This window comes from Sinohyriopsis cumingii, chromosome 13, assembly GCF_028554795.1.
Source record: "Sinohyriopsis cumingii isolate HCF-2022 chromosome 13, ASM2855479v2, whole genome shotgun sequence".
Classification (NCBI taxonomy): domain Eukaryota; kingdom Metazoa; phylum Mollusca; class Bivalvia; order Unionida; family Unionidae; genus Sinohyriopsis; species Sinohyriopsis cumingii.
Window position 1 is genome coordinate 78,834,058 of NC_142973.1, and position 26,545 is coordinate 78,860,602.

General features: G+C 37.9%; 1 long non-coding RNA gene across 1 annotated transcript; it reads left to right on the forward strand.

The window, feature by feature from the left end:
- Positions 1 to 3,881: 3,881 nt before the first annotated feature.
- On the forward strand, positions 3,882 to 25,906 carry LOC149785869 (uncharacterized). Its single transcript, XR_016425470.1, has 5 exons — positions 3,882 to 4,286; positions 4,786 to 4,907; positions 15,305 to 15,419; positions 24,782 to 24,888; positions 25,340 to 25,906. It is a non-coding gene; the product is annotated as an uncharacterized LOC149785869 (long non-coding RNA).
- Positions 25,907 to 26,545: the final 639 nt, after the last annotated feature.

Below are 26,545 nucleotides of genomic sequence, written 5' to 3' on the forward strand. Positions count from 1 at the left end.
GGCACCACAAAGTTGAGAAAAGGGTGAAAAGAAAGAAAGAAAAAAGAATGAAGATTTGTAAAAAAAACTGATACAACTAGTGCAAATTGATCATGATGTTCTGTTTCTTGATCATGGTACACCCTAGGGTTATCTTCTCAGGTGTACGTGGAAAAGAGGGGCGCGCCAAGATTTGTCAGTGCTTAGGGCACCAGTGAGCCTTAATCCGCCCCTGATTATACAAGGCATACAAATACCAAACCTAAAAACGAATTAAAAAATGCTCTAACATGCATATGATTGCAACATCTTTAGAAGAGAGGGGAAATGCTATAAGCGTCGGGTTCCAAAATAAACCACAACAAGCACGAAATCTTAAAAATAGTTAACTGGAGGGGCAACCACCCTGGATTATCGCCCCCCCCCCCCCCCACACACACTTACTGAGAGACACTGTAAAGGCTCTAGGGGTTTACTTTGGTAATAAAAAAAAGAAGCTGTAGAAAATTATGAACATATTATCAATAAAATAAGAGAAAATGTGAAAATCTGGCCATGGCGCCATTACCTATCATGGAGCGGGCCCAAGTGGCCAAGACTTATTTATACTCAAATATTGACTACATAATTAAATCCATAGATATGGATAATACAATTTTAAACAAAACAGACAACGAAATAATAGATTATATATGGAATCATAAAATGCATCATGTAAAAAAAGAGACATTATATAGGGCCAAAAGTAGAGGGGGCTTGGGGTTGCCGAGCCCTCTACTACTATAATTAACTAACATAATCAATAGATTTAAAAAAAAAAATGCACTCAGACCCGGCTACAGCGTGAGAAGCACCGTACATCTACTGGTTCGGCTTCAACTTGAGAAACCGACCAGAGATATACAAAAATAACAAATTAATATAAAAAAATCGAAGTGCCACGCAAACATATGAGAACTAATTTTAAAATATAGAGACAAAACAGATTTATGCAAAATTTAATAAGTAAAAGTCACGCTTGGATTAGGGAGGAGGTAACCAAAAATATAAAATGTAGAGTAGAGCAGGACAACTGAGGGTGTAAATTGGACAAAAAAATTGGAAAAATTGGGGAAAATAAGATCTGTCAAAACACAAAGTATAATTTTTAAATACCTGCACAACACCTGGCTAACAGGCGAAGAAACAATCAAACATCGTATGCTGAGGATAATGCCGAAATGCCCTTTATGTAAAACAGCGAACTTCACCAAACTACATACGATTGTCCAATGTGATAAAACTAAACATAATAGGATAAAGTTAATAATGAAAATTTGCAAAAAATATAAGTATAACAAAAATAACATTTTATTCATAGATTTAGACTACGAAAACAAAATCGTTCTAAAATGTATAGACTATATAGTAACTACGATGATATCCTGTGGACAGGTGATAAAGATTTTTAAATAAGATACGTGGTAAAAATAAGAATATTAACCACAACAAGAACTCAGTACGTCTTACGACGAATAGATACTTACCGTCAGGTTGATATAACGCAATTGATGTTGGAATTGGGGGAGAGAGGGGGAGGGAGGAATAGGTATTACAGACCGAAGGGTCGCGTAGCGCAATTGCGAGCTGATGCCATACCCATACCCCCTCCTCGCACCCCACAACAGCCATATTTCAAAGAAAATTTCAAATTCTATTTCAAATATTTCAAAGAAACCCATATAACTTTTTTTTTTTAAAAGAGAAAAGGGAAGAAAGGAAGAAAGAAAAAAATAAAAGAATTTTGTAATTTAATTTTTTTTCTTCTTTCTCTGAAAGAAAATTCTAAAGACATATATAGGAAGGGATACAGGGAAAATATAAGGGGGAAGTAAATGGCGATGACATCATGGGGCTAAGTCACAGGGCTCAGTGAAGTGCATAGGCCCATCATGAGTCTTTGAAAACACCCAATGTAGAACATAAACAGACAAAATAAAGACACAAATACATACTGTATAACACTTAGTTTAAAACCCTACTAACTTCTCCCGCACTGCATGGTTGACCACTATAGAATAATGTGGTCTCATAAATACGTTTGGATCTTTCAATAAAGCATAATCAGATAAACTAAATAAAGGAGGCCTAACGCGACCCAGGAAAAACACATAGAGAATAAAGAAGCGTGAACCTTGGATCGAGCGTAACCTACCTATCAACATCTTTAAAGACTATTATGAGGAACGACACATATTATCACTCGAATAATAAAATAGGAAATTATTTTTTTTAAACAAAATCTAAATAGTACACCATTCCATCGTCAAAATTAGAAAACCATAAAACAAATTAAAAGATACAATATAACATCATAAAGGAAGAAATACAACTGGGAAAGATATTTGATCTATACTTGCTGTCTCAAACATAAAGAAAATATAGCATACACACAATATAACACCATTACATATAGCAAACACTGAGACCTAGGCGACATATAGCAAAGGTTACAAAACATTTCAAGGGAATGAACTTCGAGCAAGGTGAGGGAAACCAGACTCGGACGAACAACCCTTTAGATAACACTATGGAAACATAAATACCCCATCAAAAATTCTAAAAACTAAATTTTTTATATAAAATTTTGTTTTAATAAAACGTAGAACACATCTGAGGGGGAAATACACAAATATAAAATACTTTTTATTTTTTTTGGGAAATGGGGGCATCTGTCCGTTGCCCCCCCCCCCAAAAAAGTGTGTGTGTGTGTGTGTGTGTGTGTGTTATTATACCCATTACATTACTTGCAAAATATATATGGTGCTGACATTTTTGGCAAGAGGGAGACCTACCGATATTCTGCATATAATTATTTTAATGTTTTTCAGAGCGAGAGTATTGGGGCCTGATCTGTTCAATATATTTCTCAACTGATACAGCAGGTATAATCAGAGGCGTAGCTGGGGGGGGGGGGGGGGGGGGGAAGGGGAGTACATATGTCCCCGGGCGCCAAGGTACAGGGGCGCCAAAATGAGGCTTACAACGTTACATTATAATAAGTAAACAAGGTGTAATATTCAAAAATGTGATTAAACGGGGAGGGGGCTGGGGCGCCAATTTTATAGTTCGTCCCCGGGCGCAAAATATCATAGCTACGCGTCTGGGTATAATAGAGACCCGCCCCCCCCCCCCCCCCCCCGAGTTTGCCACAGAGCGCTCGTGTAATATACGGTTTAATACAAAATACATGATTGTGGGCAGGAATATACAAAATTTGGTCGATATACATGATCGTTGGTATCTATTCAAACGAGGGCCATGAAATACATTAGCAAATTCCTACAGTATTTTAAGGCAGGCGATTACGAATTATTTAAACCACGTTTTTCATCTGTCACAGATTTTATAATCATTTTGAAGTGGCTGCTTTATCTCGAGGAAAACGAGCGGTAAGTGTTATACAAAACAAAATCTTAATAGCAATTTGATCACTTTTGCGTCATTTGACAGTAAGAATAGTAATAAATAGAGGATAATTTCTTTTCCTACGTTAGGCCTAATACCTGGTATGTTTTTTAGTGTGGTACACACACAAAAAACAACCCCAAAACAACACTAACAACATTTTAAAAAACCCACAAAAACGAGTGCCGTGCCGAAGCCACGGGCTAAAATGCTTTATTATCATTTTTTTTTATTTATAGCATCAATCACAAATTGAAATATATACAGTATTAGCGTTGGAAAAGAAAGTTTTCTTTTTGTTATATTTTTTTTTCTCACCCTAGCGAAACACTTTCTGCAAATGACCTTAATAAAGAAAAATAATAAATTAACCTAAACCACTTTGAATGTCGACCGTATCTTTTATTTACACGGCATCATGCGCGGAAGAAAATACCAACTGAACCGGGATTTCAGACAGCAGATGAATTGAAGTTGATTCATTGAACATCATTAGCAATTGTACAATCAAACAGATGCAACAATGAAAAGTGGAACTATGAAAAATCGAGAATGTTAGATTTGCGAAGGATTTATTCCGAATCATTGTCTGCTAATAGAGAATTCATGTCAGTTGCTGTGTCGGCGATGCCCACACAGCGCGCCGTCCAAATGTGAAGTTGCGTTTTGCTGACAGACATAACACTGTGCCATAATTTATCTGATGGCATGTAAAGAAGCTGCTTAAATTATAGTATTTAAAAGTTTCTTCATTTTGTAAGAGCTCAAGAAATTAATTCTGGTTTGAAAGACAAGATGACGGTAAAACTCAGAAGACGTAGCTGTACAGTACCGTTGGTGTTGGAGACATCATAATAAAGGTAACTGCGTTAACTTCGCTTTTTGTTTGGTAATTTGTTGGATATTATCTTTTGCTGATCTTCTTTGAGCTTGGAGTAAATTTTACATTCTGAACATTTTTATTTGCACTTATCTTCTTAATATGTATTGCTGGGATATCATATAGAATATGAAGTCAGTATAATGGTACTATATTACATATTTGAATGATAAAAGACTGGTAAATGATATAATGATAAACTACAAAATAAATAATTTGCCCAATATCCCAAATATGTTAATTAAAACAAACATTGAATGTAAATTCAGATATAATGAGCAGTTGTAAGAAGTAAGAAATAACATTTTATCCATTGAACCTGTTATGTGTTATCATCATCAGTTTTAAAATAAACACATGGAGACAAGTTTGCTTAAATTCTAAAATTAACACACACACACACACACATATGGTATTTTAATCTAATACAGAAATGGTGACATTGATATATGCAGACCAATAGTTTTTTTCTTCTACAGATATAAATTAAAAAGCCTAATTCTGAGAGTTTCACCTACAACATTCATGATGGGAAAGGGCCACTAATTAAGAGCTGACATATGTGGAAGAAAAATACCATCCATGTTGAAAAGGGCTAGAGGTAATGTGAGAAAACATAATTTATCAATCTTATTTAACATTATTGTTGATATTTTATCTCAACTGGTCAAAAGGCTAAGTGGGTTTATGTAATGGTCCAGAGTGTGTTATTTATTTCACATCCCCTTCTGTCTTTCAACAGTAAGAAATTAGCTACTTTGGAGTCCATAGTTCTGATCAATTTGTTTATATAAAACTTGGTTTTGGGCTTAAATCAACATCTTGGATAAATCTAATAATGAGGAAAATCCAAGTATATACATGTGATCATGTATAAGATTAGTTGAGTTTTTTAACCAGCCTAAAAGCCATACTTCCACAATATAGGCTAAAATCATTAAGTTGTCCTTGAAGTTTGATGAGTGTTAACCATTAATAATAATAAGGTGATCTTTCATCTGAGTATGTTACCACCGCATGCAATATTTATACATGTAGTGCAGTTTTTACTAAACGTAGAATACATGCTTATATAAATGAGATCTAGATTGAAGAAGTGAAGATGCATACAAATACATGAGGTTATAACCACTACTGCTGATTCAAGTTTGATCATGCTTGGCCATTGGGCTTATAGAGTCAAGTTTCACAATGATGCTTATTATGAGTGTGATAAAGGTATGGTAGTGAAGTGACCTTGCATCTGATTGGCAGAGTTTCTTATGATTTGCACAACAGTGTTTATGATCCAATTTAGATCTGACTTGTTTAATTATTTGCTTGTATGTCTGAGGCTATAAGCAAAATCTATGCATATAATGTGGTGGTTCTACATCTCACTAGCCATTCTTGCTACTGCTCTTAAAACTATTTCTCATTAATTTCATCAGACTTGGTGAATAGATTTATCTCATCAAGATATAGCAAAAGAGCAATTTTGTAAAAAAATATTCATTCATATTAAACTCAAATTCTGCATCTGATTGGTTGACCTTGCAAATACTATAAGGGCTCTAATTCTGACAAAAAGATTATTTTGATTTAATGTAGCAGAAATGCTTATATGATCAAAACATTGAACATATTTGATGACAAATAAGAAATAGTTTTTCATGCAAATTTGATAAACATTGATAAATCGGTTCATATCATTAAAAGCTTGGAAGAGTTTGATTACATGCGAGACCATCACATATTAATCATTCTTTATTTAGAGAATTATTTTTGTCAGGATTTAGTAAAATATGTAAAATCAATATGGACTGGTTTTGTTATGTACAGCAACACTAGTTGTTTACTGAGTACTGAGGGAATTGGAGTAAGGCAAGGGTACATTGCAGTAGGTAACCTGGTTGACTTGATAACAGGATTTTAACACAAACATTTTTATCAGGAGTCTAGCATACTAACCATTGATTCACTGCAGATCCTGCCCCCATTAGTTACCTTTTAATACATAAAGCATTTGGGTTTTTTATGTCACAAATCCCATAGGGATTAAAATTAACATCATAGGTCTCACTGGATAGTTTCGTATTTTGACATCCCTCTAATTTTTAAGGTAGAAGGCATGAACCTAATTATCACAAGCCTAGCATTTATAAATTTACACATAAGCTAAATCTATAATGTGGTTCAGATTTACTTTGAGTTAGGCATGGAAATAGGTTGGCTTGTTGGTGACTGCCTGTCACAGTTAGATGAGCATTGGAGATCATATGCGTAACTTAGTCTGCAAATGAGCTGCCAACTTTTATTTGTGTCTGCTACAGAGGTAAATATAAAAAAATCTTGATGGTAGAGGGGTGATGAAAAGTATGCTAATTTGTTATAGTACTAGTGAACTTTATTCATGCATAAGGCACATACTGATTCTTTTAGTTGCCTTGTCACAGAAAAATATTGAAAATAGCTATTTCTAGTAAAAAATTAATGTAAAATGTACCTGCATCCTTTGACCCTACCAGAACCAAACTAAAAGCTCAAATTTGTGCAGCTGCTTTTGCTCATCACAAACATAATTGGGAGTATAACTGTTAACCCTACCCTCTAGCACACATTTCATTCATTCATTGGATTAAAGTCACGTGCACCTTTCGGTATGTGCGACTGTTTAGTTTGTACACGTTTGTGTACTTTTTGAATTTAGCGATTAACTTATACAATGCCCCCAAGCAAGCAAGCCGAAGCCCAGGTGCCCCAAAAGGTCCCGCCCAGGCTCTCGTCGCTGCAACCTTCTCCATCGTTGTACTCCGTTGGTGGTCTGTTTCTGCATCCTGCATCTCCTTCCTCTCTCATTTCAGGCAGTAACCGAAGCACACCAGCAGCAGTATTATTAAATTTTCGTTGCAATCAATGCCCAGTTCCCTATATTTATTGGGCTATTCCTGTACTATCTTGCCAAACATGTGATTGTCACATACGCTTCAGATATTCCTGAGTTGTGAATTTTCCTATCTTTTGTAAGGTCTATTAAATTTTGTGTACTTTGCGTACTTGAATTTTCCGGAAATTTTTTCACATCTAGTAGGCTTTTAGTAGCCCTTTATTTTGTTTTGGAGATCTCAATTTGGTTAAGTATTTCGTACGTGTGGCTTTAAACCAATCAGTGTGTTTCAGGGCCAGTAAGTTGTTGGTCAAAAGAGGGCTTTCGTGGGTCAGAATGAAAGCCCTATGTGGTAAAATTTGTTTGTAAAAAAGAAAAAAAAAAAGAAAAGAAAAGAAAAAAAAGGTGGGTAGGGAGTGTGTATGCTATATTTGTGTGATGGCTATAGACATTTTTGTTCGTTTTTCTGCTTTTCCCACATATCCCGACAACACACATTCACGCTCACTTTCTCATTCACACTTATAAGTAGATGTGGGGGGGGTGGCCTTATTTATTTTGTTTGATTTCGGGAAGGCAATTCTTTTCATACTGGGGGGTGGGGGTGGTTTGATTATTTGAGGCATACTCTTTTCATTGTTTCTGCCTTCATTCCCCAAGGTCTGCAAGTGTCCTGTTCTTTCTTCTTTTACTGCCTTAGGACGTTTAACTTCATTCTGTGCCTTTTCCTGCTCTTCTTTATTTCAGCTCTTTCTGCCTTATCCCGTGTCCGTTTCTGTTTTGGTCTTCTCGTCCTTTTGATACTGCCATGTTCGCCGTGAGATGTTTTCTTCGAGGGAGGTGGTTTGATTGCCTTTGTTTCCCTTCGCTTTGACCACTTGGCTATTTACCTGTTATTTTTGTTTAGCTTAGCTATTTGTGATTTATTTTAATGTATATTTTTTTTATTTTTATTTTTTTATATTTTTTTTTTTTTTTTTTGAACCTACGGGGCCTAGCATGCCATTATAATTCCAAAACAGTGATTTTGTAATATTCGTCCTTATCTGGTTTTTATTGTTCAGGTTATGAGCGGCGGTGTCAGTCTGTGAACCCACTAGCCCGAGCCGGCCGTCACAATTCCCAAACAGTGATTTGTAATATTTTGATTGGTTTTTTTCTTTTTGGGTTCGATCTTTTAGGTTTATTGGTTTTAATTTCTTTACATGGTCTCTCTTTATACCCAACCCTTCATTCGGTTTAGATTTGTCCCCTTTTGCCTATTTTGTTAATGAATGTCATGATGTTATTATAGGTCATTCCTATGTTATTGTTTTTTGCCACAAGTAACTCCGGGTATGTCCACCGTTCTCCTATTTGTTCCTGTTGAGATTTTAGTTCGGCCCTTTCCTGGTTGTATTTGGGGCATATATTTATTAAGTGTGCGATTGTTTCTGGAGTTGGGCAGTAGGGGCAGTTTTCGGTTGGTCCCCTTTTTATGTGTTTCCCTGCGCATCCTGCCAATAGTGTTTTACCTGTTCTTATTCTATTTATTATTGTTATATCGTATGGATTTTTGAAGGTCGGACTTTCGACTTTTCTACTTACTTTTTTCATCATCGTGTGTATTAGACTGTTTGCATCCGATTTTTCCCATAGCTCTTGCCACATGTCATTGATCTTGTCCCATGTTATTGATTTCAGTGACGCTGTATGCTATATTTTGGGCTTTTGGTTCGTTTGTGGCGTTTTTTGCTTCTGCATCTGCTTTGTCATTGCCTGGGATTATGGATGTGAGAGGGTATCCATACGAATTCAACGTGTTTGTTGTTTTTTTCAATCTCTTTAAGTAGCGATCTTGCATGATTAATCATATTAGGTCTGCTCTTGGATTGGTCCGTTGCTAACGATTGTAGTACACTGTAAGAGTCGCTTAGAATGACTGCCTTAGTTGTGGGGTATGTTTTGATGTATGTTAATGCCATTAGTATTGCCATGAATTCTACCGTGTATATAGCGCATTGGTCTGGGAGTCTTTTTCCAACGGTGACATCTAATTTTGGGATCACTATCCCTGCTGCAGTTTTATTTGGATTTTTGGTTTTTGATCCATCTGCGAAGATTTGCGTGTATGTCTCGTATTTGTTGTCAATGTACGTTAGTATTGATGCTCTTAGTCCTATCGGGTCATTTTGTTTTTGTCCTAGTTTACGTAAGCTAAGATCTATTTGTGGTGTGGGACAGGTCCACGGGGGGTCTGGGTAGTACCTTATTTTTTCTGGGTTGATATTTGCGATTTGAAATTTCCTTTTTAATTCTATAATTATTTTCCCACTAGGTATTTTTTTATTTTTTCCTTTTGTATCGAATGGTTTGTCGCATGCTAAGAGGGCTTGTAGCGTGAGGTGGTTGGGTTGGTGTATTGATATTCGAGTCGAGTATCGCAGCATCAGTTCCTTCCGCCTTAGGTCTAGCGGGGGTTCTCCTACTATTATTAAGATATCTTGTGTGGGGGTACCATTTAGGACGCCGGTGCATACCCTTAGCGCTTTTGATTGGACTGTGTCTAGTTTCTTTAGTAACGTGGCGTTCGCCGCTCCATATACCTGGCAACCGTAGTCCAATTTTGCTCTTATAAGTGCTCTATATAGGGTAACGAGTGTTTTTTGATCAACCCCCCAATTCACCCCTCTGAGGTTTCTGTGGAGGTTGATGTCTCGTTTGCACTTCGTTACGAGTTCTTGGATATGAGCTGCCCACGTGAGTTCGTGGTCGAATACCATACCTAGGAGTGTTGCTTGTTTTTCGAATTTGATGGGTACCCCCTTTAGGGTTAAGTTTGGAGTGGGTGGGGGGTGGCCACCCCCCGGATTGGAAACTATGCCTACTGTTTTTAGAGGTGACAATTTAAATCCCCATTTATCTGTCCAATTTCCTATATCGTTTAGTCCTTTTTGTAGGTGCTTGGTCGTTTCTCTGCTGGCCGGGTTGCCAGTTTTCCATACGGCGCTGTCATCGGCGAATTGGGATAAGTCAAGGTGGTTGGGTTTTATCGCTGTTTCCAGGTCGTTTATCATTATATTAAATAAAGTTGGGCTGATCACGCTTCATTGTGGAGTGCCATTTTCCAGTTTGTATCGTTCGGAGTAGTCTTGTCCTAGTCTGACTTGTATCTTTCTATCGGTTAGGAAGTTAGCAATAAATTTGTATATATTGCCAGTTATTCCGTATGGTTTAAGTTTACTTATCAGTCCCTTAGTCCACATTAGATCATATGCTTTTTCCATGTCTAAGAAGATGGTTGTAACATATCTGGATTTTTAAAATTTTTCTCTAGATGCTAATTTGACAGCGGTTTCTAGTCTCATGAGTTGGTCTATTGTGCTTCGGTAGTTGCGAAACCCGCTCTGTGTATTAGCTAGTAGTCCTTTGCTTTCTAAATGGTATTTCAGCCTGTTGTTTACCATAATTTCCATTATTTTACATATATTGTCTGTTAGTGATATGGGCCTGTATGATTTTATATCGCTTGAGGGTTTTCCAGGCTTAAGAATCGGGACCACTACTGCCTTTTTCCATCTTATAGGTATGGTACCGGTTTCCCATATTTTATTAATGAGGTTAAGTGCAATTGTGACAAGTTTTTTGGGTAGGTTCTTGTACATTTCATACCCCAAAGTGTCCTCCCCGGGGGATGTGGTCTTTTTGCCGGCGAGGGCCTTTCTCCATTCGGCTTCTGTAAACGGAAGGTTTAGTGGGCCGTCATTATTTCCTGCTTCCTTTATGTTGTCAGAGTTGCTTTCCTCAAATTGCCTTTTATGATTTTTAAACTTATCCTCTAAGTTGGTATTGCTACACATGTTGGCGAAATAGTTTGCGAATAATTCTGCCTTATGTTTGTTGTTTTGTCCAGGTATGTTGGGGGTTATTGATTTAGTTTTGCCTCTCATTTTTTTAATTCTTTGCCACACCTCCTTCGATTTTGTGTTAATATCTAGTTTTGAGCAGAATTCTCTCCATGAGTTTTGTTTATCTATCATAATAGTTTGTTTGGCAGTTTTTTCCTTTTCCTTGTAGTAGTTAAAGTCCCTATTGTTTTTAGTTCTTTTGAATTTGTTTAGAGCTCTTTTTTTCTCTTTAATTGCTATTTTACATTCATTATTCCACCAGGGCACCGTGGGTTTGGGTGCTACTCCTTTAGTTTTAGGAATTGTTTCTTGGGCCATTGTGTTAATGGTTTCTATTAATTTGTCATTAAAGGTGTCAATGTCCCGGTGATATATGGTTTCTGGGTTGATTGAGTCACCTATCTGTTTGAACCTAATCCAGTTGGCCTGTTCGTATTTCCATCTTGGTGTGAAGGACGCTTTATTTTGAGGTATTCTAATTTGTATTTCTATATTTATAAGGTAATGGTCACTTCCCATAGGGTCGCTTTCATCAACTTGCCAATCAGAAATGCCTGCTAATCTTGGTGTGCATAGAGATAGGTCTATTGCTGATGTGTGGCCTGTTCTGTCATCTGTCCGGGTGTGCATTCCGTTGTTTAGAAAAACTAAGTTGCATTTTTGTGCCCATTTTTCTACAATTTTTCCTTTAATGTCCGTCTTTTGACTCCCCCATAGTTCATTGTGCGCATTGAAGTCCCGGCATATTACCACCCATTCTCCACAGTCTTTAATCATTTTGATTGTTTCGTCTGCACTTAAATTGCGCTGCTCATTTGTTTCATAGAGGTTAACGATTAGTACCTGCTTAGTTTGAGCGGTTATTTTGACTATCTGTATTTCGAAGTCATTGGGCGGTCTACTATCTGTTAATTTATGCATTTCTGATGTAATTCCATCTCTAACAAAGGTTGCTAACCCCCCTCCTCTTGCTGTGGGGGATCGATGCTTTAGGTATTTGGTGTTGTAGCCTATGATGTTTGGGATACGTGAGGTATCATTTAGGTGGGTGTCCTGTATGCATATAACATCTGGTTTTCTTTCCTGTTCAAGTATTTTGTTATTTAGTTGGTCAGCGTGGGCCCTAAGGCCGCGTGCATTCCATTGCCATATTTTGATTTCTGCTCTGGAATCCATCTCTAGTGCAAAAAGTCTTAATAGTTTGTTTAATTTACTGTTGTTTTCATTTTATGCGTGTTTCCTACCAGTGAGGGTGCTACCTATTTATTTTGTTTTTGGTATCCTGATTTTTGTTTTGGCCTGCTTATAGTTTACCCCATGGGAGATCATATATTCGACTATTAGGGCTTCTCTAAGAGCCCTGGGGCATTCTGCGTGGTTTGGTTTGTGGTTACCACTACAGTTAGCGCAGTGCTGATTGGTGGCGCTACATGTTTTCCGGTCTGGGTGGTGAAGACCACATTGATTGCACCGGAATAGGTTTCCGCAACTCTTAGAGTAATGCCCCCAATTTTTGCAGTTGCCACAGAACCGTGGTTTGTTTTTGAAAGCAAAAATTTTTTTAGCCTCGAGTTTTTCGGCTATTTTGATAGTTTCTGGGGTGGCGCCCTTAAAAAAGAGTACCACTGCAGTGCTATCCTTTCCCCTTCTTGTTTTTAGGCGGATTGCTTTCTCTACTTCCTGTCCTTTACTCCTTATGTAGTCTACTATTTCATTGGTTTTATTTTGAGTTGATACGTATATGACTCCTTTGTTGTGTGTTTTTGGGGGGTTTGGGTCTATGTGTTGTTTTGTTCTGTTGTGTTTAGTGACCTGAACATTTATTTGGCCTATTCTTTCAATTTCCATATATTTGGCAATCTGTTGTTCAGTGGTGCATTTGATTATCAGCAAGTCGTCTCTAGTGCTTTTAAGCGTGAATTCTCCTTGGTGATGTTTGTTCAATTGCCATGCTATGGTTTTAAAGGCTAACTTTGTTATTTTAGAATTTACTCCCTTGACGAAGAGAGTCAGTTCAGCGGGGTGTTTCTTGTTTTGGATATTTTGCAGACTGGTCTTTTTTCCCTGGTGTTTGTCTCTTTAGCTGACTTTGTTTCGTTGTCCATAACCGGCTTGCTGGGTCTTGTATTGACAGTTAGTGTGTTCCTTATTCTTTCTAACTGGTATTTGGGATTTGGTTTTCCTATTATTCTTACCTTTTGTTGAGTCGTGTGTGACTGCTTTATTTGTGGTAGGGTGAGGGCGTTCTGTTTCATCTAGTAGGTTCTCAGTTTGAGTCCCCTGGCTGCTAGTGTTTTTAACCAGCGTGGTCTGGGTTGTTTTTGTGCTTGTTGAGTATTGTTCCTCAGTTTGGGTACTCATGTCGGATGTAGTTTTGCGGTTACTCGGTAGATTGTCCACATTCTCGTTTACGCTTGGTGACAGGTAGAGTCTACTCATCGAGTCAGTTGGGGTCGAGTTGAAAATTGGCGTTAAGAACTGTATCTGTCGTTTTTCTCTTAGGGGGGATGAGACTGCTTCGGAGTAAGTTTGCCTTAGTTTATCTGCCTTTAGGTTGACCAGGCAGCTGAGATAACTATTTGATGATGTGACATTAATTTTGTTGTTATCCATCTTGAGTTTCTTTATTTGATGTAAGGTATATATGACGGGATATTTCTTTATCTGTCTTAACTATACTTTATTCTACTTAGTACTATGAAAAAGCAACAGCTGTAAGGGGATATGCAAATAGCTTTTATTCTGATTTGTGTAATTAATTATTATATTACTATTATCCAATTTAAACTTATTGAAAATTATTTTCTAGCCAAATGGTCAAAGTAAAAGGTTTTACTTACCCCGATCCAATTTTCTTTTTAAGATCTTTAGAGTTTTTAAATACAGCCTTCTAATTATACAAGTTTCATTACATTGGTCAATAATTAGTCACATGTGATGACACTTGTAACTAATCAAACCACAGCAACTGAGAGCAGACTAAGCACTGATATTTATATGGTACAGTGGCAATATACAGTCTGTCTGCTGCAACACATGAAACAAACTGGACAAATCTGAAAGCCTTGAATTTGACTTTATTTATCTGTATGGTAGAACAGAACCTGAGTTGAAAAGCTTTTAAAGAAAGACCTTGATATCAAACCTAATAATAACTGCAGGAGTTATATTATGGATAATTAACCATTCTCTCAGTTTCAAACTGGGCATTCCATCCCATGGGGTTCTAAATGTAAACCAAGTGTAACTGATATCCTAATGAACTGTAAAGACCATAGCAGCACAACAGCAGGGGACCAGGTATGTCCAGATCCAGAAATCACAGACCAGTTTCAAACTGATGATGAACCACATAAAAATTACACATCTGCTAGAACTTATGTTATGAAGATAACTTAAATTGCATTATTATTAATCCTCCTCCTCACATTCATCATAATTGAGATGCATCATATATGTTTTATTGTAAAATAGTTTATGCAACATAATTCAGTGAAGACCTTTGCTGCCAATTTACCAGTGAACCATTTGTTTCAATGAACATATTTTATGTTGTAACAAGGAGCATCATTTAAACATTATGATACACTTATCATACCTGTATATGAAATCTTAATACTAACACTTATACTTGCAATACTACTACTAATAAAAACACCTGCATTGATAATTTGATTATGTTCAATTGGACTTGTATCTAAATGATCACCAGCTGTATGAAAAGACATATTTTAATATATAGATATTGGATGGAATACTAGTTACCACAATTGAATAGTCATATGATAAATGATATATTATTTTAAACAATTTATATTTGCAGTGAAACATACTTTTACATTATTTTCACTTAAATTTCATTTATAGAGCAGTATACTCTGCATTCATTAAATTACTGAAATGGTTATAATACAACAACAAATACTGCAACTTCCAGAATCACAAAAATCAAAAGATATAAACAAAAACTTCCCTACATGTATCAACAGTTGTCACTTAATAGACAGAACTCTGAAGATTTAGAATAGGATGTTAACAAATTAGGTATTCAAGTTAAAAAGAAAAAAATACCAAGTAAGCTTACTACCAAAAAATCAAACAATAACAGTGAATTTTAGTACATTCCCAGGAAACAGAATATATGATTTTTCTTAACTTGATCTGATACATCTTAAATCTATAGAAAATGATTCATATTGTATGACTAAAATATTATGTAAACAAAAATTCCATCACTTTTTTCAGATGCAACATGCATACCCCAACCCATCCTTCTTGATCATAAAGTATACCAGCATTCCACTATAAGATGGGGAGCTGTAGTGGCTCAGTGGTTAGCTTTCTGGACCTGTGAAATAAGGTAGGTTCAAATTCTACCATCAGACCAACCTGGGTTAGCTACCATGGTGTGTCCTTGGGCAAGGCACTATACTTAAAGTGCCTTGGCACTAAATAACTTACTTGTGTTGGTTTACCATAAAAGGCCAAACCAAACACAAAAAAACAACAACTTTAAAATATGAGTTTTGTCAATACTAAGTAATTGAAAATCATACTGAAGAAATGTTTTTGTTAATACAGATTAATGGATCTAAAAAATCTCTTTCTTCTGCAGGAGTTTAAAATGTTAAATTAAAAAGGTCATGGTACACATTGCCTTGTTCGTACACATCAGGCTCCGTAACCCATATCCAACTAAAAATTTTAGTAGAGTCTGAATAAAACATATTTTAATCTGGATGATAATATTCTTTCTCCATTCATATATTACACCACCAAGATTGATCCAAATAAGATTACATTTTACTATAACACTGAGGATGAGTATGCCTCTTAACAACTTACAAATGTGGAGAGAATGGAGTTAAACTGAACTTTGATTTCTTTTCAACCATAGCACAAGATGATCATTTATTATGAAAAAACCTGAATAAAGTTGGAGTTCATAACCATGACAGTCTTGATACAATATAAATTCAATATATTATTGTTGTCTTGAGGTATAGTTCTGTATATTACAATCTCACACAAGATCAGGGTATATTTTAGTACCATACAGTTAATTCGGGATTGTATTAATACCTATTCTGGTGAATGAACATTAAATAAGATTTACTATTTTGGAACCAGTTGCAATAAAGTTTACTAAACAAGAGAAAATATGACTTTACTATAATATCTAAAATGTAAAATCTGCAAACAGAATACTTGCTTGACTTTACACTTCAACTATATCATAATATTTATTTGAAATGAATTTATACAAATGGCATTAAATTGGGTTTCAGGCTGGTAATGACAATGGTAGTAGTGAATAGGGACGGTCTAGGGACTAGGGAACTTCCATGTTAAAAAGGGTATATCCACTCTGGGGACTATGTAATTTAACATGGGAGAAAAAAAAAAAATATCCATTCTAGGGACAAGGGGAATTTAACATGGGAGAAAGAAAAAAAACTATTCACTCTAGGGACAAGGGAAATTGAACATGGGGAATAAATCGTGGGACTGTCTTGGGACTAGGGGAAATGGAACAGGGTCGGGACCCTATTTTAATAAGGTCCCGACCTGATGGGTCTATGAAAATGGAACAGGCGAAAATTGAAACAGGGAGGGGTCTCTATTTTTTTATTATTTTTTTAAACAAAAAAATAAAAAAAGGGGTAGGCAATTGAAAGTCAAGATCTTTTCGAGAGATAGGAATGGCCCTGAAAAGGGCCTTTGGTTTTATGTTAATATACCCTTAACATAAAGGGCATCTGTGACATCTTCTTCTTGACCTTAGGCTGTGCCTGACTGCAGGACCATAGATTAAGACTCTTTTGAGGCATCCTTGATGCTCCACATAAGATTCTTCGCATCCACAGGCTGGTGTCTGTCCTGTGGATAACTGTCCAGTTGGATCGGACATACATTGATATGTCCGTCCGGAACATCATCGAAGACACAAGCGTTGAAGATTGTACATCGGTCCACATGTTGGGGTGCTGAGTAACAGGTGAAGGAATGCAGTGAACTGTACTTATTTATAGGGGGAGGAAGGATTGAAACGGATTGAGTTTGTTGACCAATCCAAACACGCGTTACAAAATTCAGTCAGCCCACGTCCAATCCGAAGAGAGCAGTCTGTGACGTCACATAGTCTATATAGATTCGCTAGCGCCTGTGCGTAGTCAATCTAAGCGACAGTTTTTCAACATGACGGAAACTCAGAAAACGATCAGTTTGGGTGCACTGATGGTGGAGACTACCCAAGGGAACCCAGACTTACTTTCAGAAGAGGTGAATTGGGATTTTGTGGATTTTTTTACCTTGCAAGAATTTGTTCCTGAACCTTCGTCACCTTCTCCTTCATTACCGCACATGGAAAATTTTAGACAGAGACAGAAAGAAGAATTGGAGAAATTTATACAACAGCAAAAGGAAGCGGAACAAGCTTTTCTCCTACAGCAACAGCAGCAAGAAGAAGAGGTAAGAAAAAAACAACAAGAAGAAGACGCAGCAGCAAAGAAACAAGGGTGTCAAAATCAAACGGTCACGGTACTGTTAGACATTTTAGTTAAGAAGTCTGAAACAGATGTATCAGACTTCTTTATTACGGCCGAAGAGAATACGACCTTCCCAAGCTAAACACTCCAACCCTGTGACTACGCCTACTGCACCATCCTTAGTGATTTCAACGAAATCATCATCAACAGTACGCAGTCCAGAAGTAGGCCTTGGCCATGGCAAAGGCTTAAGACAGTTAAAGTTGATTGTTTAAACTCACCCCTTACACCAAAAAAGGCCCTTTTCAGGGCCATCCACGTCTCTCGAAAAGAGATAGGCTTTCAATTGCCAATAACTAATAAAAACCATTTTACCCAATAGTACCTGTCTGTGTATGAGTGTGCGTGAGTGTAGGTTCTTATTTTAAAATCAAAACCCAAAGACACTTACCTTTTATAATTAATTTATTCTTTTATAAATATTTACAATTCACAATTCACAACAGAGCACTTTAAAAAGTTCATAGACTTATTCTGTCTCATTGTTCACTCTGTTTTTTTAATTTCTTCACCGTCATAGTCTTTTCCTCCTCTTCCTCTTCACTTTCTTCCCTTCTTTTCTTCTCCTGTTTCTTTTTCTTCACCTGTCTGTTTTCTTCCTCTTCTTCTTCCTCTTCCTCTGAAGAATCCCTCTCTTCTTCTGACTCCTCTTGTTTCTTTTTTGGGCAGTCTGGTGACCAATGTCCTTTTTCTTGACAATAATAACAGGTATCTTGACTTTTGTCTCTTCTAACCCCTTTTTTTTTCTTTTTTGACGGTCTGGACACTCTGAAGACCAATGCCCTTTCTTCTGACAGATATAGCAAGTATCTTGACTTTTATCTTGAAAGGAAGGAGAGTAGTCCCTCGGCTGGTCTGAAGAGAATTTTCTAATGACCCCTCGCAAAGCTCTGATGAAACGTTCGATCTTGGTAGTCTCTTCCATTGTTGTGCTCAGTTTGAGAGTGAAATGAATAGTGAAAGGACAAGACACATACCCTTTATATACACTGGTCTGCTATGACTATAAATTAATCCATGGTGTTTAAACTTTAGTCATTTGACTTTTTGCTATCGAGATGAAATGATCCAATTCATTTGAGAAGAAAGAAGAAGAAAGTAAGAGGCAGAAACGTGATCTATCGCCTCGTACTAGGGCTGAAGTCTTGGCACAAATTCATGCCAGTGATTTTGAAGAGGACATGAGTGAACCAGAATCCAAACCCTCTAAACAAAAGTTTACCACCCTTAGTCAACCCTGAAAAGTACTATGACATTCGAGAGACGGAAAAGCGTCCCTCTAGAAAATTTAGAACTACGGCTTACAAATACACAGTGAAGTTTAAAGATTTCAAGTCTGAAGTACTGTTAGAGAAAGCAAAAGGGTTCATCACCGACATGTGGGATTCTTTGCTCACCACACTCAAGCGACAATGTCAACCCAAAGAAGATGATCGCTTGAGACTTTCCATACAACATGATGGCTTGAAATCCCCTGTTTGGATCGAGTTTAGCAGCCCTGCAGAATTGACCACTTCCAAAGTCATGGACAAGATTCAACACGTGCAACAATCTAATGACCAGTTTGACATCACCGATGGAAAAGCCACACTGGACATGACCCACGTCTCTCCTCCTCAAGGGACCGGACAATGCAGAAAGACCTTATTGGTCAACAACCTTCGCATTACCAAAACAAGTCTTGTCCAAATTAACAATTTTCAAGACCACATGTGTTTAGCCCGAGCCATCGTGGTGGGATGAACCTATGCCGACAAGAACGACACGGTAGAATGGAAAAGAGCCTGGGAGAACATTCGAAAATCGAACCGAGCCAAACAACGAAATGAAGCAGAACTTCTGTTACAACAAGCATGCCTGTCCAAAGACACATCCTGTGGCATTCCTGAGATGCAAAAATTGCAAGATGCCCTAGCTCCACGATACACCTTGAAAGTGCACCCTCAAGAAGTGCGCGGGTCTCTGTTGTTTCGAGGGAAAGACTTTAAGGATGGAAAATACATTCACCTTTATCATCACGATGACCATTTCGATACCATTACCACTATCACTGGATTCCTGGGATACAAATATTACTGTGAGAAATGTGACTTATGATGGTTATAATAATCGAGAGCAACACAAACATTGTGGATCGAAATGCTCAGGATGTTTGGCCTCTCAACCCTGTCTGAGCGAAGGGCAAGAACCAGTGCATTGTCCTGCTTGTCTGCGCACATTTGTCAGCCCTGCCTGTTACCAACAACATCTGAAGATGCAAGGTTCACAGAAGAAATGTGCTTGTCAACTCCTGAGATTGTGCCCAATGTGTGGACAAGGTCTATGTATCAACAATACCAAGGCACACGTATGTTCAGGAAAGAAAAAATGTCACATTTGTCACTGCATTGTGGACTTGGAACACCAATGCTACATACAAAAATACCAATCCCAACCAGAGAAAGAGGATGGTCACAAGAAGAAGAAAGGCAATTTCATCTTTTTCGATTTCGAATGCATGCAAGAGACCAGTATTCACATTCCTAATTTCTGCGTGGCTCATCGAGCGTGCGAGAAGTGATTCAAGAACCTATCTTGAGTTATTGCCCTCACTGCAGTAAGATTCCTGGAGGGCGTGAAAAAATCTTTCAAGGACTGAACACACTAGCCGATTTCACACAATGGGTCTTAGACCCCATCGACAAGACGTGGAGCCAAGAGGACATCGAACATTATTATGGAGATTGTCATCACCATGCCACGGTGATGGCTCACAATTTCTCCGGATACGATGGACAGTTTCTTTTGAGATGTTATACGGAACGTGGCATCGAGCGTCCTAAAATCACTTTGAACGGAGACAAAATCATTTTCATGCAAGTGGGACAAGTGCAGTTTAAAGATTCGATGAGCTACTTAGCCATGCCTTTGAGTCGAATGCCTAAAATGTTTGGAATGACAGAAATGGCTAAAGGGTACTTTCCACACTTTTTCAATACAGAAGCCAATCAACACGCCGTTCTACCCCATTTGCCTCAGGCTCACTATTACGACCCTGACAACATGCGTACTGAACGAGAAACTTTCTACGCTTGGTACCAGGCTCACGCCTCCGACCCTTTCGACTTTCAGGAAGAAATGCTAAAGTATCGTCGTTCCGACATGGACATTTTACGGCGATGCTGTGGAAAATTTCGAGAACTGTTCATGGAACACGGAGGGGTTGATCATTTAAAAGAGGCTTGCACCATTGCCAAAGCGTGTTCCTTAGTCTACCGACAACGATTCATGCTTGAAAACACTGTGGCTGTCATCAGTCCTCAAACGACCAACTATGTCAAACGTCAATACTCGGTCAAAGCCCCATGCTGGTTGCATTACTTGTGCGACAAGGAAGACAAATGGATTCAGCATGCCCGCAACGGACAGGGCGAAAGATCATCGGAATGCATTCGGTCAATGGCTGGGACTTAGAAAACCCCAAGATCATGTACGAGTTTAACGGTTGCTTATTTCACGGATGTCCCGTCTGTTACCCTGACCGCGGCACTAAAAATCAGTTCTTACAACGAACCATGGAAGACTTGTACCAGGCCATTTGTCAGCCACGCCTAAAGTTAGAACAGGAAGGATAGCAAGTGGTGGAAATGTGGGAACACAAATACAATCACCGTTTGAACACCGATCCTGAGTTTAAATGCCTCATGGAAAGTTACCAGTTCATGGACCCCCTGAACCCAAGTAATAGTTTGTACGGAGGAAGGACCAATGCCACCTGTTTGCTGTACCAAGCTGACGAAGAGAAAGGAGAAGAAATCAAATACTTGGACGTGTGTTCACTGTATTCCTATGTGTGCAAATATTGTTGCTTTCCTGCAGGGCACCCACAATTGTTCACCGAACACATCGACCTAAAAAACATTCGACAATACGAAGGCTTGATCAAGTGCAAAGTTTTGCCTCCCACGAACCTATACCATCCCGTCTTACCTCGCCATTGCCAAGGCAAACTTGTGTTTCCTTTGTGCCGTACTTGTGCTGAAACGTGCAACCAAGATCAACCTTGTCATCACACCCAGGAAGAACGGGCCTTGACGGGGACATGGGTCAGCGTAGAATTGTTCAAAGCTCTGAACATGGGATACCAACTGTTAGAAGTGTACGAAATTTGCCACTTTCCCAAGACACAATAATTCCACAAGGGTGACCCCACGCAGAAAGGCATTTTCGCAGATTACGTGGATGCCTTTTTGAAACTGAGCAAGAAGCCAGTGGCTATCTGTCCTGGTGTCACACTCCCGAAGACCAAAAGACATTCAGAGAGAAATTCTGGGCACAAGAAGGCATTACTTTAAATCACATTGAGAAAAACGAAGGCAGGCGATCGTTTGCCAAAGTGATGTTAAATTGCTTGTGGGGTAAAATGGCACAATGACCGTGTTTACCCAAGACGGAGTATTTGACCGAACCTTCCCGCTACTTTCAGATGATTCACGACAAAGCCAAATTCATGAAACACGTGGACGTCGTTCGTGAGGATTTGATCTTGGTGAATTACGAAGAAGATCTGAACTTTGTAGAAGATGACCTCTTTGGAAATGTCATCATTGCAGCTTACATGACAGCTCATGCTCGCTTAAAATTGTACGAAGCTTTAGAACTGTTAGGGGAACGTGTCTTGTACTTTGACATGGACAGTTGCATTTATATCGATCACCCGAGTCAACAGCACCCTGACATCGAAGGAGACCGTTTAGGAGCCTGGACAGACAAGCACCCCGATGACAAGATTCTAAGTTTCGTTAGTGGTGGTCCCAAAAATTACGGCTACGAATACTGGGACAAACAAGGAGAAGTGCACACGAAGTGTAAAGTGAAAGGACTTACTCTGAATTATCGTACCAGTCGAGTGGTCAACTTTGGCATATTGAAAGAAGCCTTGCAGTCTAGAGAAAGTGACCACCTATCAACCCAACAAGATTGTACGTTTACCCACACACCACATCGTCAGTCGACCCTTGGAAAAAGTCTATCAAATCGTGTAGCAGAAGCGAGTGCGGCTTCCCACCCACTTTACTTTGCCGTATGGACATGTCGGTATAAAACATTGGTTGTAAGAGGATAGCCACCCACCAGAAGGATGACTTCGCCGCAGCAAGAATCGAGTGAGAAATCCAGTGAGAACTCCAAGTTCAAACCCTACCATTTTCCAGTCTTCTTACCTGACTATTGTGATTGTGCCCGTCGATTGGACACGTTTCAAAAATGGCCTATGGATAGGGAAGGATTACCTTCTTCGTATGTTTTAGCTAGAACAGGATTTGTCTACTTCGGACCCGAGTCAGGATTGGGATACGAAGTACAGTGTTTCGCTTGCGGACTGAAGTTACGAATGGATCTATGTATCTACAAAGATTCAGCTATTCTGGAACATACTCGATGGTCTCCGCACTGCCCTTACCTTTCAATGGCCTTTCCACCCATTAAACTACGGTACAATTATGACGGTACCTTCCAAAACTAGACGTAAACACATTGCATCCTATTTCATTGTTGTTTCTTTTCCACATAATAGCTTATTTTTTATAAAATGTTAAACTTTACTAATCTTTTTTCAAGATCACTTTAGTTTGCAAAAATATATCTTGTCATTTATTGGCATTCTACATTGAATTTTGTAAACTAGCTATAAACCTGACCTAATTACTCAACTTAACTGCTGACAGAAACAGTCTACAGTAAATGTATTTCATTTCTATAGCTCGATGGATAAACATTACATCTTTTAAAGCTGTGCACAGAATAGGCCGACATATCATGAGTCAGGAAAACATGGGGGTGGTATCCCCTGTGTCCAAAATTAATATCATTTTGAATAGAATATTCTAGTGACAATTGCCTCTTTTCAAATGGTAAGCATTGCTTTTTTTTATTTTCATCAATCTGTCAAATTCGGTATGCATTTTGCTTTAATATTTGAGATGGAAACCTTAGGTGCATAGAAATGTCAGACAGCATTGTACATCATGGATGGTGTCCAACATACTTTTATGATCATAAAACAAAATCCCATTTTTTAGTTATGGCCACTGATTTAAAAAATATTCATCCAAGCTAAATATAATAATAATAATAATGAGGACTTTGTATAGCGCCTAATCTTTAGAAGCTCTAAGCGCTTTGCAACATTAGACAACATAAAAACATACACAATGATATGATTACAAAAACAAACACCATGAAATTAGAAAACATAAAAAACATGCTGAGAATATTTAAGGTAGTTAACATTATTAAGTCATTAAGTTTGTTTTTGTAGTCAGAATAAGTAGTTTTGAGAGCACTCTTGAATGGGATCACTGCGTCTTTGTGTCTAAGTTCAGTGGGCAATTCATTCCATGTTGCTGGGCCCTGGTATGCAAAAGAATGCTGTCCATGTGACTTTGTTTTCATAGTGAGAATAATGAGTATATGATTGTCGGAAGAGGAGTGTAAGTATCTTGCTTGTGTGTACACATAGGTGAGGTCGGATAGGTATGTTGGACTAGAGTCTGTCAGTGAAACGTAGCACAGAGAACTAATGTTGTGTTTGATTCTGGATCGAATGGATAGCCAGTGTTGGGTACAGAGCAGCGGGGAGGTGTGCTCTGATTGTGGTACTCTAAGTATGATCCAAGCAGCTATGTTTTGAACTTTTTGAAGTCTCTGCAGTAGATATTAAGATGAACCAGACAGAATTGAGTTACCATAGTCCAGTCTTGAAAGCAGTAATGAACACACAAGTGTTTTAGTGGCATCAACTGAAAGATATCTGAGAATGGAGCTGATGCGTCTCAGCTCAAGATACGCAGCCTTGCATATGTTCATGACATGTTGGTGCAATGTGAGAGTACTGTCCAGAGTAACACCTAGGTTTTGTACTGATTGTGTGAATTTAATGTTGGTGTTGCTGATATTTATTGTGTGAGGTAAAGGATGTGAATGAGAAAGTCTTTGATAAGTAAGTATGGCTTGATTTAAATTGTGTTTTTCATGTGACTTGCCAGAGATTTTTAAATGAATTGATAAAGTAACTTGAGACACATTTCAAAGTACATGTTTTAAAAATATTCCATTGATTATTGCTGGCATTTAGAAAAATGCAATGCATCCTTTGTTGTGAAACTTATTTTAAAACATTGTATTACTCATGCAGAAGCCTGCTTGAAAACTAATGGCAAAGCAAAGGCAAATGGAATGGAAGAGACCATATCAGAGACCCTCAAATATGCACCCAACCAACGCAGAATGATAAAAAACAAGGTAATCCAAATGACTCTTATTTCATCAATATTGGATTCAGTTTCGTCTTTTAAAGCATAGTATTTGCAAAGCGGATGCATTTCTAAACTGATAACAAAATCAGCTTATCCTATTGCCCAGGACTATCAGAGCTAGATCCAGCTAACTACAATATGCATATATCTTGTCTGATCGGACAAGTGCCTCCATTTGGAATTTTTATTCACATGAAATATTTGGATGAAATAAATTCATCTTTGTGCAAATTGATTGCACCATCCACTTGCCAGAAATGACAAGTAAGTGCAAAGTTATCTTGTATCATGGCTTAACGATAGCAAGGGAAGCACAAGTGCAGTGAAGAAAATTTCATACATTTTTATAATGCTGATTAACATGACTTCTGCATATGTAACTAGTGCTGAGATGATATGACTTTATTTAAGCATTACAATTTTGTTTTAATTTGCAGGTGCCTGAGCAGAAGAAGTAATAGATAAACTTTACAGTGGAGTTGGAGACTGATTCTGATTCATAATCTTAATTAAATCTAGAAAATAAACATTAAAGTCATATTAAAATATCTGTTGTATTGTTTCCTTCTTTCATTTTTCTCTTAAAAACAAATGTCTGAACCTTTAGTCTGTAAATTCAGTGGATTCCTTATCAGCCCATCTACTTTTACTTTACACCATGCTACTTTAAAAAAAAAATGAATTATCCCCATTGGGGTAGGTCCCCCCAACCCCCCACCCTACTTTGTCAACTTACCTGCCACATTTAAATCTAATGGAAGGCCCTGCTGTAAAGCCTGTTAGTAAAACTACCCAACAAGAGGATTTCATACATTTGCAACTCCTAGATGGATGGTAATGTTTTCATTTTTGTAATGTAGATTTGGACATTCTTGCCACCAGTATGGAATATGTGTTTCAGAAACACAAGCAGCTTTCATCAGATTTGCATATAGGTTTTATATGTTGTGAGTATGTTGTAGGAAGATTTTTTAAATAACATCATATGAGATGATGCCAGTGGAAATGGCAGAAAAGTGTCTGTATTGTTCACTAACTACACCTTGTTCTTACAAAATTTGGCTGTTACACATTCCCATGATGATGTCACTGACAGCCATCAGTGAGGAATGCCCCAACAAGCATAATACAAATTGCTTCCATTGTAATTGTTACAATTCCATTCTGACCACTCCGGTGTCCTAGTGGTTAGAGCGTCCGCCTCAGAAGCGGGAGGTCATGGGTTCAAACCCCAGCCAAGTCATACCAAAGACTTACAAAAATGGTATTAACAGCTACCTCGCTAGACGCTCAGCATTAAGAGGTTAGTGTTAGGACTGATCGGCCTGGTGTCAGGATAATGTGACTGGGTGCAACATCATACTACATGTTTGCAGCATGATGCCCCAGTGCTATACATCACTATAAACTGCCACACTGCAGACATCGTAGCAATATGACTGAAAAATTATTCAAGCTACGTTAAAAATCCAATCACACACACACAATTCCATTCTACGATCCAGAACCAACACTAATTCCGTACTACAGTTCTTGCATTTCAATCCAATTTTGCTTTTGAAATGTAGTGCCACTCAATTCATAATGAACCCATTCATTTCAAACACTCGCAAATACTTATTATTCCTGTCTACAACTGAAAA